We start from the raw sequence: 12,726 nt of genomic DNA on the forward strand, positions 1-12,726 counted from the left end.
TCAATATTAGGTGAAATGAATACAACTTTTTACACGTCTTTCACAGGACTGTCAACCAGAACTAGCCTCTATTTATCTGCGTGTTGACTCAACCTCTGAGCCGCAGCCGTGGCTTTGACAAAGTCCACAATGGCAGATGCTGAATCTGTCTCCTGCACAATAGCTGTGCGAAAATCAATGTAATAGAGCGAACCACCCTTCAAGAACTATGATTGTTGCAGTAACACGGAGCATGACTCCCCAAAGTAGGCTATTCGTGACACAGTGTGTAGAAGTGAGTTTCTTTTCATTGTGTCATTTTAAAAGGTTCCATGTATAAACAACTGCCTATCTATGTATTAAACATGAGCTTTATAATGGCAGAAAGTTTTTTTTAAAACAGTGTCTGCTAGGTAATGTGGTACTGGTGCTCTGTGTGAAAGCCAAAGAACAGAGGATAGCTCTCCCTAAACTTTTTCAACTAATCTTCAGTATTAAATCAACCTTGTTTCACTCCTAAACTGCTCAGATTTATCATAATTTCTTGACTTTTTGGATATAACTGCTTGACATTTTGATATTTTAGGCCTTCAGCTGAATAGAATCAAAATTTAAACCACACATTATACAAAAACATGAACTAACTAATCTCAATCTGTGTCAGTCTCTTCAGTGTAAATTTTTTCTCCTTGCTTTTAGTTCTGTTGTCTCAAAAGAATACTATTTTATTTTGCATCAAGGTATGTATACTTTACTATACTGTTTGCTTGAGTTTGTTTACTGTATGGCTAACAATGAGTGCACCTTCAAACCACTGTAAAAATATTAAGCCTTGTCAGTGCTCATCAGTTTCTATTTACATTGCATTTCACTATTTGAAAACATTTTTTACCAACATTGTTTTTAAGAGATGGATCATTTTTGAGAGTAAAGTTACCAGGCTTTTGCTCAAGGTCTGCTGGTCACTGGTGATAAATTTTTTTCACTGTATGATCATTTAAAACATTGCTTTTGCTAGGTTTTCTACAAGTTAATCGTTTTTTTAGGGATTTAAAGATACCAGCAGCGTGGTTCAGTATTTTACTATATATATTACTGCCCTGGGCACAACAAAAAGGTAACTTATCAATAGCATATATCCATTATATATGACATGATGTCAAAAACATATCCATTTACTCCTTAGCTTCTTGCCCTCTCACACTTACAATATGGAAAACATGCAGGGTGACTAACTGTGTGAAGCAGACCATGATAAAATGAAACTGTAAAACATTGGTGGTCGAGCTTAGAGTTGAAATCCAGGTCAGTCTCTCCTCCACTTGGTTTGAAAGTTCAATGCTTAGCCCGAGTTTGGTGTCACCAGCTATTCCAAATGTCATCACCTGTTTCTGGGGGCATTATAACGTGACAGTGCATTGAACATATCCATCAAATTATGTTTGTTGTGAAAAGGCTCCTATGCTAGCCACGTGGACCTAGAATAACCTGAGGAAATATTCTCTTCCACATCACGCATGTGATAGGTGTATTCATGTGTGTCTTAGAGCCCTGATGGATAAAAACACAGACCAGGTGTTCTTTTACACTCGGTGTCAGTCATTCTGTGAGGCAGAAATGCATAGAGAGGCATCTATAAAACAAACATAGTAGCAGCAGTGGAAGGGCAGAAGTGGCAGGATGGGAACTGCTGCCAGACACATTACAAGAAGCTCTAATGAGGGAGCCCACACTCCCCCCACCACCACCACAGAGGAACGCGAGGCGGGAATTAATTGTGAGGGCGATGATGGCGAGCGAGCTGAGGAGCAGGTCATTACTGCACGCCTCCTCCTGGAGCGCTGCGGGCAGAGCGTGGAACGCCACGCTACTTGCACAATTCCCATGATCCCATAGGAGGGGGGAACAGATAGCAGGAGGGGGAATGAAGGGGACACACAGAGAAAGAGAGAGAGAAATAGGAAAAGATACTGGAAGAAGAGGCAGGCAGCTTCCTCTTTGTTGGAGACAGAATATATATATATTTTTCGGTTGATGATCAATAACATTGTGCTTCACTAAAATAATGAATTACAGGTGATTTAAAATATTACAATATGTGACATTATTCATAGGATTTAGATATGATCCTAATATTTCCCTCTACCACTTGGTAACCGCTTGTCTTAAACAATAAAATGTAACAAGAATGAGGTTTTATTCATCCCTTAAGGTCCTTCTTATTTCACATTTTGATTATTAATAAATCATAAATCATAAATCTAATTTTCTATATGATATTGCAAGGTGGACAATGTGAAAAAAAACTGAAAAAAAACAACCTGAAAATTGTTTGATAATCAGGCGCAAAAAATAATGTAACATGTTCCACACCTCACAGTTGAAGGAGAACTCAGAAAAAAAAATGGCTTCATATCAAGGTAATGATCAGATTTTGGGGCGCTTCACTCTTCTAATCTGCACACGTTGTAACAACTGACTCTTTGTCATTTCTCTTTGTGTGCTTTGTCGCCCTTATGAAACCTGTGACATCAGACTGAATGCATTGGACACATTGCCCTCTAGTGGATATTTAATGTATGTAGGTAATGTATATAACTGCAATACACAAAAGTGAGAGCCTTTACTCTTGTCTAAAATCTGTACTGCTGCAGTTAAATTGAACAGCAGATATTAAAGGAGGAGAGGATTAATATTAAATTATTTACAGTGTCCTCTGTGGTTAGGAAGAATCATAGTGACGCAAATCTGCACAGAAAGGCATTTATAGTACTGAAACAACACACACCTTTTCAGTAATCTCATGTGTGGGTGTGTGTGGCTGTGACGAATACATTTATTCATGACGTACAATAATAAGGTGAATCTATTACTGATTTACCTCATTAAATTCATACTGATCACAAAGGTGAAGATATAAATAAGACATATGACTTGGTTTTCGCCCTGCAACTCAGTCTATAATATTTTATACATTTCTGGCATATATCCAACCAATTCAACTGGTGTTATTAGCTGTGGTAAAATTAACCTCCATTCGCAGATATAGAAAATTCATTATGACTCCATAATTAAATACAAAAACAGAAATACAAGCAAACCCGTAACAGACTTCACCCTGCATGTACTCCCGCTCATCCCCTCCCTTCCCCCATAACTGAGGAGCTTTTTGCGTTATCTTATAACGAGAGAGCAGAGACACACCTCTTTGATGATGTATTTAACAACCCCATTCAGTGCTTTTCCTTTTTCACTACTTTCATGACTAGAAACCCTAATGAGACCAGTGCTGTTGCCTTGGGGATGGCCAGGCCCATTGCATTAGCACATAAAATCATTTAGGCCATGTCTCCTGGAATAAAAATATCATTATAGTGAAGCTCTCTGTAAAAATGAACTAAAAACCTGCTGCTGCCAAGAATTTTTTTCTGTCAAGACGAAGTATTCCAAGAGGCAGGATAGGTCACACTCAAACTGGGCTTAACTGAACTACTATCCTACTTTCTTCGCTGTAGCTTATATATTATATATACTATATATGTGTACCATTAATGCACGTTACTATTTGGCTTCTTCCCTGGAGTTTTTGTGCTTTCTCGTCTCGCAGGCTTCTATGGACCATGGCTGCGGACCCCCTTCTGTCGTGGTCCAGACCTGCTCTATGTGAAAAGTGCCCTGAGATAACTTCTGTTGTGACTTGGTGCTATATAAATAAAATTGACTTGGTTTGAATTGCTTTAAAGACTATTAGAAAAAAAAAAAACAGCTACAGTGTAGAGCCTCATATGAAGCTGAATTTAACCAGCCAAAAATCTCACAGTTATGTTCAGGTACACCATTAGCATTAACATTAGCAATAGAAACAGGCAGGTTTAATGGTCCTCCTGTGGAGGAAATTCTTTGTATGTTTTAGGTGAGATTGAAGATGAAGTCCATTTCTTGTTTTATTTCTAATGGCTACATTTTTTAGAAAATTTTCTGTTGAATTCTTCTTATTCGATGATTAGAAAAAAAAAACCTTGAGTTGTGCTTTAGGGAAGGTAACCTTTTTTGCAGCATGTTCTTGTCTGACAAATAAGTATTTTTGAGGTTTTATAAGTCCATGTGGGTCAATAACAGGTGTATTTGCATGACACAATACATAACATAACTTTATTAGAAGTTAGAAAGATCAGTAGTGAGAGGATTGATTCAAACTGCAATTTCTCGTAGATGCTCTGAACAAGAAGAAACAACAAAGCAAAAATGTGAATCTGAGATTTAACTCAACCTGCCTTATAAAAACAAGAGTTTGAGACAAGCAGAGTGACACTCAACTTAATTCTGATCCTTCTCTGGATATTTACAACCAAAAGATATTTTAACAAAAGTGAGAATTTGAAGTCTTTGTGAGAAAGCCTCATTCTTTCTTAGTCAGGAAAAACCGTTTAAACCACCATACAGTATTTGTTGAAATCATTAATCTGATCTCACTCTTGCTTGGTTAATCTGGACAACAGTGTTTGTGTTCAGAGTCCTTATTACATCTTTTTACCAATCTGTCATACACCACAACCTTGACCAGGATACAATTAATTGTGTTTGTGGATCAAATCCCTGTTCGCTTGACCTCACCGTAAAGGAGATCTAGCTCACCCAGACTACACTTTTATCACAACCACATCAGAGAACTACAAAGCATCACGGCTCTACAAACATTCAGCACTCGATATCTGAGTCATCTGAGCCTCTGCTGCTGCAGGACTGTGACTGAAGGTGAGAGGTTAGAGCACATCACACTGATTCGAACATCATCCCTGCTTGTGGCATCGTGTAGATATCTCCTGATGGATTTATATTTCCTATACAGTATCTACTTAAGAAACAGGGGGATTTTAGAAGTTTTTTCACGCCATCTATATATGCAAGTTTATTCAAAGGACATGTTAGGTGGAGGAGGAGTGGAGAAGAGTAGAACATGGTCAAAGATGAACCAAAGGTTAAATGTAGATCATTGATGGGTGAACAGTGTAAGGACTCTTCAGAAGGAGCCTGACAAGTGAGGTTAGGAACATCTCCAAGAATCGCAGCTTCTTCTCCTCCTCTGTGTTTCATGTAATAAGAAAAGAAGGCAAGGAAACAGACAAAGGGTTTGAGGAGATGAATGTAAAAACAAAGATAAACAGGAGAGAAAGACTCACCTATATAGGTTGGAATATACTGTAAGTGAGAATGAAGCAGGATCTTTGTTTCTGAACCTAGAATACTTTTGAATCCTGCCTGCAGCCAGCTATGCCAGCTGAGACTCCAAACCCACTCTCTTCAACTTCAAATGTATTAACTAGCACTATATCCATCTAATAAACCAAATACTGTAATATCTTGTTTGTAGTCTCAAAAAATGTCCTTTAAATGTCTTGAACCCTTGCAAAGTGTGTTTTTTGTGTTGATTAATCCCCTATAAACAAACCTGAAAAAAGACAAAACCTTTCACCAACTGATTTTCATTTTTCAAAGTTCATTCTATATTCTGGGATACAGGCTTCACATCATTTCCACTGCTCAATTCATTCCCTCTCTGTTAAACTGCAGACCTGCAACCAACATTACCGATTTACCAGAATTATCTGCAACGGCACAAAACATGATAATTTATGTAAGTACTTGTTTGTGTGTTTGTGAGTGGAGGAGGAGGGGAGCATATCAGGTATCGCTCGTGTTTGTACGTAAATCATGTCTAACCATATGCTGCCTTCCTCCGCAGCACACACGCAGCTGAAATTGATCGTCAACCATCTCCTGCTCACAACGGCGTGGGCAGAGGGAGAGCAAGGTCACAGCCAAGGACTTGCCACAATCAGTGATGGGCTGCGGAGGGGGGGCTTATGTGTCACGGCACAGCTGTTACGCTACATACTCTGAGTCACAAGCACATCTTTGCTGCTGCAAAACATCACCTTAATTACCTTAATGCCACACTGTCTCTCCCCATCTGGGTGAATTCTGTGCTGAATGCCTTAATCTGAGCCTAATCTCCACCATCGTCACATACTGGTTTGGGAGTAAAAATATAGCTTTGCCTTTCTTATCTGTTTTTATTTCCTGTCAGGTTTAAGTGTTTTATGGTTCAGCAGTTCAGAGGAAGGGAGGTTTGTCTGGTGATAGACAACATGGCTGTGGGCGGTTGTTGCGCTGGGTGCTCGTCATGCTGAACCGAGCCCGGAGCAGGTGAAGGGATGATTTCATGTCTGTGCTATCTAGAAGGACCGTCTCAGCTGCCAATGCATAGATAAGCAAGGAGGAGGCAGCTGCTGCTGCCGGGCAGCTGTGTGACTGTTTCTGAACCATGAGCTGCAGGCAGCTCAACAGGCTGGTTGTGCATCATTCCAAACCGACTAACAAGTTGAGCCACAATCCTCAGCACTGCTTACTGTCATTATAGGAGCCTTGTAGTCTCTAAGCTATAGGTCTCTAAGCTATAGGTGCTATATATTTATGTGCGTGTCCAATGCTCCTGGGAATCCATCACACAAGTATCTCCCTCATTTGGTGTTTTGATGATGGTGGTGGAGAGTGCTGTCTAACACCAAAATCTTCCCTTAGGTGTTCAATTTGAGACCTGGTCATTGTGAAGGACATAATATGATTCACATATTTTTCATATTTATCAAACCATTCAGTAAGCCCTCGGATCCTGTGTTGAAGAATCTGTATTTGTTGTGTTTCTCCATTTACTGAGTTTATTTTGAATTGGAAAGGGAGAAAAGAATCAGAAATCATAAGCAGATTGCCTTGACTTTCTAATACCTGTGACTGTAATGTTAACAAAACAGCTCCTACCCACATAATGAGTAATTTTGATACCTGAAGTATATTTTCCTGATAATTTTGTAATGTACTCTTACATGAAATTTTGAATTAGACTGAGCTATTACTAGTAATGTATTTTATTGTGGTATTGCTATGTTTACACAATTGAAGGATTTGAATACTTCTTCACCACCACTAAGGTTTTCTTTTGCAGTCTCACTGAATAGTAGACCGCCTGTGATATGATAATATATAATATTATAATAACCTGTAGTGAACTTTCAAAACTAGTAATACTTTACTTAACAGTAAGTAACACTTCTAGTTTACTATTAACTTGACAAACTGAGGCTAAGGCAGAAATGAAAGATGTACTTGATGTGTTCTGGCTGTGTTACAGCAGAGTGTTTGCTGCAGTGTGCTGCAGGGACAGTTGGCAGGCAGGTGGGGGCAAAAACAGGGGCCACCTGGAGGAGGATGGTGAATCAGGATGTTGTTTAGACAGTTTGGGGACCGTTCAAGGCTGCTGTGGTGTGATGTGACATTAATGCCAGACAATCACAAATGTCAAGTGCCAGCTGTCGACACATGGAGGGGCTGAATAATTTTCATTCCTTTAAACAGACACAAATCTTACCTCTGTTGGAGGCACAACTCTGTGTCTCTGCAAAAGAATGAATGGTTTGTTGTCACTTTTTTGAATTATTTATTTATTGAATATTTTTTGAGTAATATGACTTCAATGCAAACATATGTTTTGATAAATAAAGCTTAAAAAAGCTTAAAAACATTTTAAAAACATTTAATTTTTCAAATAGAGCAATTTGCTGAAGGGCCTTGAAAGCACCAGGTTTTATGCAGACAAAGCAAAGGGAGTGGCTTTATAGGGGGATATTTTTAAAAATGCCATAACGACGTGAGGTTTCACAATTAGTAATGAAATTTTGACATGAGTGTCCAAGAAACGAACTAAAGGAAACGTCAGGCCAGCTCATACTGAAATAGTCAATCTCTGCATAAGGAGGATGAGATGCATTGTAGGTCATCATGCTTCACCAGCAGGGGTCATCATTTGTTCCATGCTAACACCAGAGCATGTAGTTAACACACAGTGGGAATGCTTTGGGAGCACAAGGTCTGTCAACTAGATAGAAATAGAAATCCATTTTAGAATTGTGATTATTTCTATGAAAGTGCACGATAGTCTTTCCAAATATGACACTGATTTACTGAAGATAGGGATGCTTTAATAATGGAGGCCCTCTTTCTGCTGATTAACATGGTCAATCCATGACAAAATGTAGATATGTTTATAACTTACAAGCTGCTTGCTCATATACCATAGTCAAAGTGCTTACTGCCTTTCCTCTCATGGTTTTATAAGATTGGTAAAGGTAATGCAGCTTCAATCTGCACAAAAAACACAATCTGGCTCACAGCAAATGACTGGGGGCCAGGCACTGATTCCCCTCTGGGATCAAGGGTTGGAGAAGTGGGCGAGAAGCTTACATCACACAGATGGCAAAAAGGGCTTCCCCGCTCTGAACAGAGGGTCATGCCTATGGAGGCTTCAGCTGGGGGCGGTGTAAGGAGAGGATGGAAGCACCTGCAGCATGAATGCGGGAACCAGCTCTTAAACCTCTCAGAAGCAGTGGGTCGCCACGGGAACAGTGGCAGGCCATGATTGGCCTTGTCTAACCCTGCTGTGCCCAAGGAGGAACTCTGTCAATCCTTAGATGACACACACACACCGCAGACAGAGAGGCATTGTGAAGTGGAACAAAAGTCCTGAGACTGTGGGAAATGTGAAAAACGGTACCAAAAATGTTAAAACTTTGTAGCTTTTGGATCTCAGTTTTATAAAATAACTGCTTTCCAGTTACTTTGGTTACTCTCTCTCTCTTTCTGTAAACCCCCATCTGCACCACCCTGCCCCAGACCCCCTGCTGTGGCTTAAACAATTAGGCTATGTGAGACCCACACTAACGACTCTCCCTTGTCTTTTAAGATAACTACAGGAGGAGGGGCAGCAGTGGGTGACATCTTGTTAGGGGGGGAATCCTGTGGTCACACACTTGTGTATTGGCCCAGCCAGAGGACACCTAGTTATTACCCTACATAAAGAGTTTGTGTGTGTGTGTGTGTGTGTGTGTGTGTGTTTAGATTGCCCCAGGTGAGGTGTGTGCTAATACCACTGATGCATGTGAGAAGTGCTGCTTTTCTCAGCTTCACGACGAGCCCCAGTAGCTCCTGTCACGCGTCAGATGTCACCCTTTTCTCCTACTTTCAGGCCAATGTAAAGAAAGCTGTAAATCAAATGCTTTCATCACAAATCAGTCACCACCTCTTTTAGGAGCAAATGATTCACACCAAATATAAAAACAAAACTTTTCCGGGCAGCAAAGTGAGGTCATGCCCACATTAATGAAGTTAGACCTGAAAACAATGTTTACTCATGAACTGTTTTCCACCCACATCACTGTTTTTAGTCATCTGTTAAAAAAATGACATTAATATGGAAATTACTGAAAATAATTAGGCCTCTTCAAGTTGGCATGTGCAAGCCCATTGAGTTAGATCACATGACAATCATACATGTTGTTCTGTCCCAAAATAAGATCAAATAAATGGTTTTGGAAAGAGTTTCAGAAAGTATCTGTTTTTGCTGGTAGAAAGCACTGTGGATGGTGTGATAATAATAGAAGGCCAAAATGGTTAAAAAAAAAAAAAAAAAAGGAATTTCAAAAATTTCAAATTTGTATATAACAATGTGGACATGGCCTGAAGGACTGAAAAACTGATGGAGGAGAGGAGTAAGATGTCACACCAACTAAGAACCATCACAGTGCTATAAAGGTTAAGGACAGACATGAAAAACATTAAGGATTTTGTCTCTCTTCAAAATTTTGTGCAGGAACGGCTGTTGCTCAAACACTCTATATAGTGTTAGGGCCGGATTATCCATTGGGTGAGTGCCCAGGGGCACCAGCCAATTTGCCATACTGGGGGGCAACAACGTGAAAAAAATGACAAAACATAAATGGAAGGCATTTTTCATTTTCGTGGTCAGAAACAGCAAATACAACATTTATAAAGCACTTGATTTAGCTTCTATCTATTATTATTCTTATTAATAAAAATAAGACTAATAAGAAAACCAATGAAAAATGTAGTTTTGGGGGGAAGTAGCCACTGCTTTGTGTTTGAAGACTGGTAGGGAGAGAGACAGAAAGGCTGTGTTCAGACCAAAATCGGAAGTCCAGCACTATGGTGCAGGGGTCTCTGGTGGTTTGGGGCGTGTTGTTTAAGGTACTGGTGAGACAATGAAATATGCTACAGATTAATGCAATTAAGGATTTATCAGAAGGGTATAGAATGGGAGGGCTGCAGTTTTTCACACACTGCCAGATTTGGTCTGAACGTTGCCGGACAGAGAGAGAGAAGGGGAGCGCTGTTTATTTTAGTAATAACAGTAGTACACTACACTTTATTGCTAATAGAAAATATGTTCAAAGACCATTTTACTAATCCACCCTGCTGTGTGGAACAAAAAATACTAAATACTAAAAATACTAATACATTTAATTTGTACTGCACTTTTCATTCATGTGTGGAGTGCCAATAAGACAGAGAGCTTTAGTTTTGATGCAGTTTAACTGGAGGAAATTTGTGCTCATCCAAGCCTTTATCTCCTCAAGACAGGTGCTGAAGCGTGACACGGCTGAAGAGGGGCTTGGGGCAGTTTTGATGTACAGCTGGGTATTATCAGCATAGCAATGAAAAGACATCCCATGTCTGCTGATGACACATCCAAGGGTGAGTATGTAGAGAGTAAACAGGATGGGGCTGAGAACTGATGCTTGCAGAACACCCATAGACTGTATAATAATAATGGACGTAGCCACCATGACGTCACCTATTAGTTTGTGGACTCCTGTTCTGAAGCCTCGAGTTTGGCATTTTGACAGAAGTGATGAGAAGTGACCATATTTGGATGAGAGGGTTGAGCTGACCTTAACTCTAGCTGATAGCTTGGTTAACATGTTGCAATTACAGTCTATGGTTAACAGCGAAAATTAGCATTAGCATTGATGCTAATGCGAAAAACGGGCTTAAGACCATTAAAACAAAATTTATTTCAGAAAAACGAAACATCTGACTCCTCAGAGCCCTTATAGTACAAACAAGATTTTTTAGGTGACCAAAATGTCGTAACTTTGATGAACTGAAAACACACCGAAATAGTGATGCTACGGCTACGTCTACACTCTGTGAATCTGGGGTTACGCTATGTTTATGCGACTTGATCGACCAACGTTGTCACTGTGGTAGGGACTTGACAATCACAATGTAGCCAGGCCCTAAGGCATACTATGCTTTATTGCCAAATTTAAATTAAAGGGGACCAAAATTTACAAAATGAACATCATACTGTATTGAAGAAGACTAGCAATTGAGACCATAAACTCATTAGAAAAGTGTTTACTGAGGTACTACATGACTGAGAAGTAGGGTCATTTTCCCATAGATTTCCATACAATCCATACAATTGGCTTCACTTTTCAGACCCAGAACTACCCGCTTGAGAACACCACAGGTGACAGAAAGCAATCTAGACCTGCAATCTCCCAGTGAGACATACTCAGTCCTACCAGAAAGGTAGGACTGAAACCACTTAAGTGCAGAGTCTGACAGTCCAGTGGTGATGTGGAGGCACTCTAAGAGGATAGTGTGATCCACAGTGTCAAATGCAGTGCTCAGTTCTAGGAGAATCAGGAGAAAAGGGGACCCTGAATCAGCTGCCATCAGCTGGTCATTCACAACCCCGAGCAGAGCTGTTTCAGTACTGTGTGCTGAATGGGGATGTCAACGGTTAACTGTTAATTGGTTAACTGCCGAGAATATTTTTGACCTTATGCGTGTCAGTCTATAGTATAATTTGCATACTAGGGTTGGGTACTGAGCTCGTTACATTATTCACATTAGATCAATCGGTGCCAAATTTTGGTACCTTGTGGGACTGAGAGTGAGCACAGCCTTAAAATCAGTTTTAAAAACACACATTTACTGACCAAAGTCTTTCACACAGAGGCTCCAACACTGACAGGAGCACCAACCTGCAGATACAAAGAGACATCACAGATCCATTGTACCAAACCTGCGCGATGGCTAGCACCTAGTTAGCATGGCTAGCATCATTTGCATAGCCGTGTAAGGTGTAGCTGTGGTGTCTCCAGTTTAAGAGCACCATGCTGGGCAGCGGACAGGTGTGTTTACGGTGTTTGTGTGCTCTGAAAGATGTCAGAGCATGGATATAAAGTCACACAGCTGATGGACTGTTAGCCTAGCATGCTGATCCTACAGTCTATCTGTAATAACAATGTATTACTTTGTTATTAGGCCATAACCCAGTTGGTGTGCTGAATGATTGAGACCGATATGCTGCCAATCAGTGTGGTAGAGGGTGAGGGATTGAAAGGGCTAGTTTGGTACCTCAAGCCTGAGTATTTTGTACCATCGAGAGCTATTGTTACTAAAAGCATTGAAAACACTTTGAGGTGAAGAAGGATGAGCTAAAAGTCAAGCTAACCAGGGCAGACAAGCTAGCACTGATCACTGACTGCTGGACAGCTCTTAAAAACAAAAGCTACATCACAACTTTACTCATCACAAATTAATCGGTTAGTTACTGGTTAATATGTAACCGAAACTGTCATCCATAGTGCTGAATGAAAACCTGACTGATTTTTTTTCAAATAAGTTGTTCTGATGAGATCACTGTTTCCAGTTTCAACCACAAGTTCCCATTGGCTTTCTAAAACAATGACCATGATCATCCTCCAACCTTAACTATGTGCTTATTATTGTAACAATAACTATGAAGCTTCCCTTACCTTAACAAAGTAGTAATTTTAACCCAAACATGATCTCTCCCTAAACTGAAACAAGTTGTTTTTG

General features: G+C 40.0%; 1 protein-coding gene across 2 annotated transcripts in view; it reads left to right on the forward strand.

The window, feature by feature from the left end:
- Nucleotides 1-11,937: 11,937 nt before the first annotated feature.
- The window catches only part of tet2 (tet methylcytosine dioxygenase 2), a 36,077-nt gene continuing 35,288 nt past the window's right edge, over nt 11,938-12,726 (forward strand). For both annotated transcript variants that reach the window (XM_044347050.1, XM_044347049.1), the window contains exon 1: nt 11,938-12,035. The gene's annotated coding sequence lies outside the window, so the exon portion shown is untranslated. The remainder of the gene's footprint in view (nt 12,036-12,726) is intronic.

Source organism: Thunnus albacares, chromosome 3 (genome assembly GCF_914725855.1).
Source record: "Thunnus albacares chromosome 3, fThuAlb1.1, whole genome shotgun sequence".
NCBI classification, from domain to species: domain Eukaryota; kingdom Metazoa; phylum Chordata; class Actinopteri; order Scombriformes; family Scombridae; genus Thunnus; species Thunnus albacares.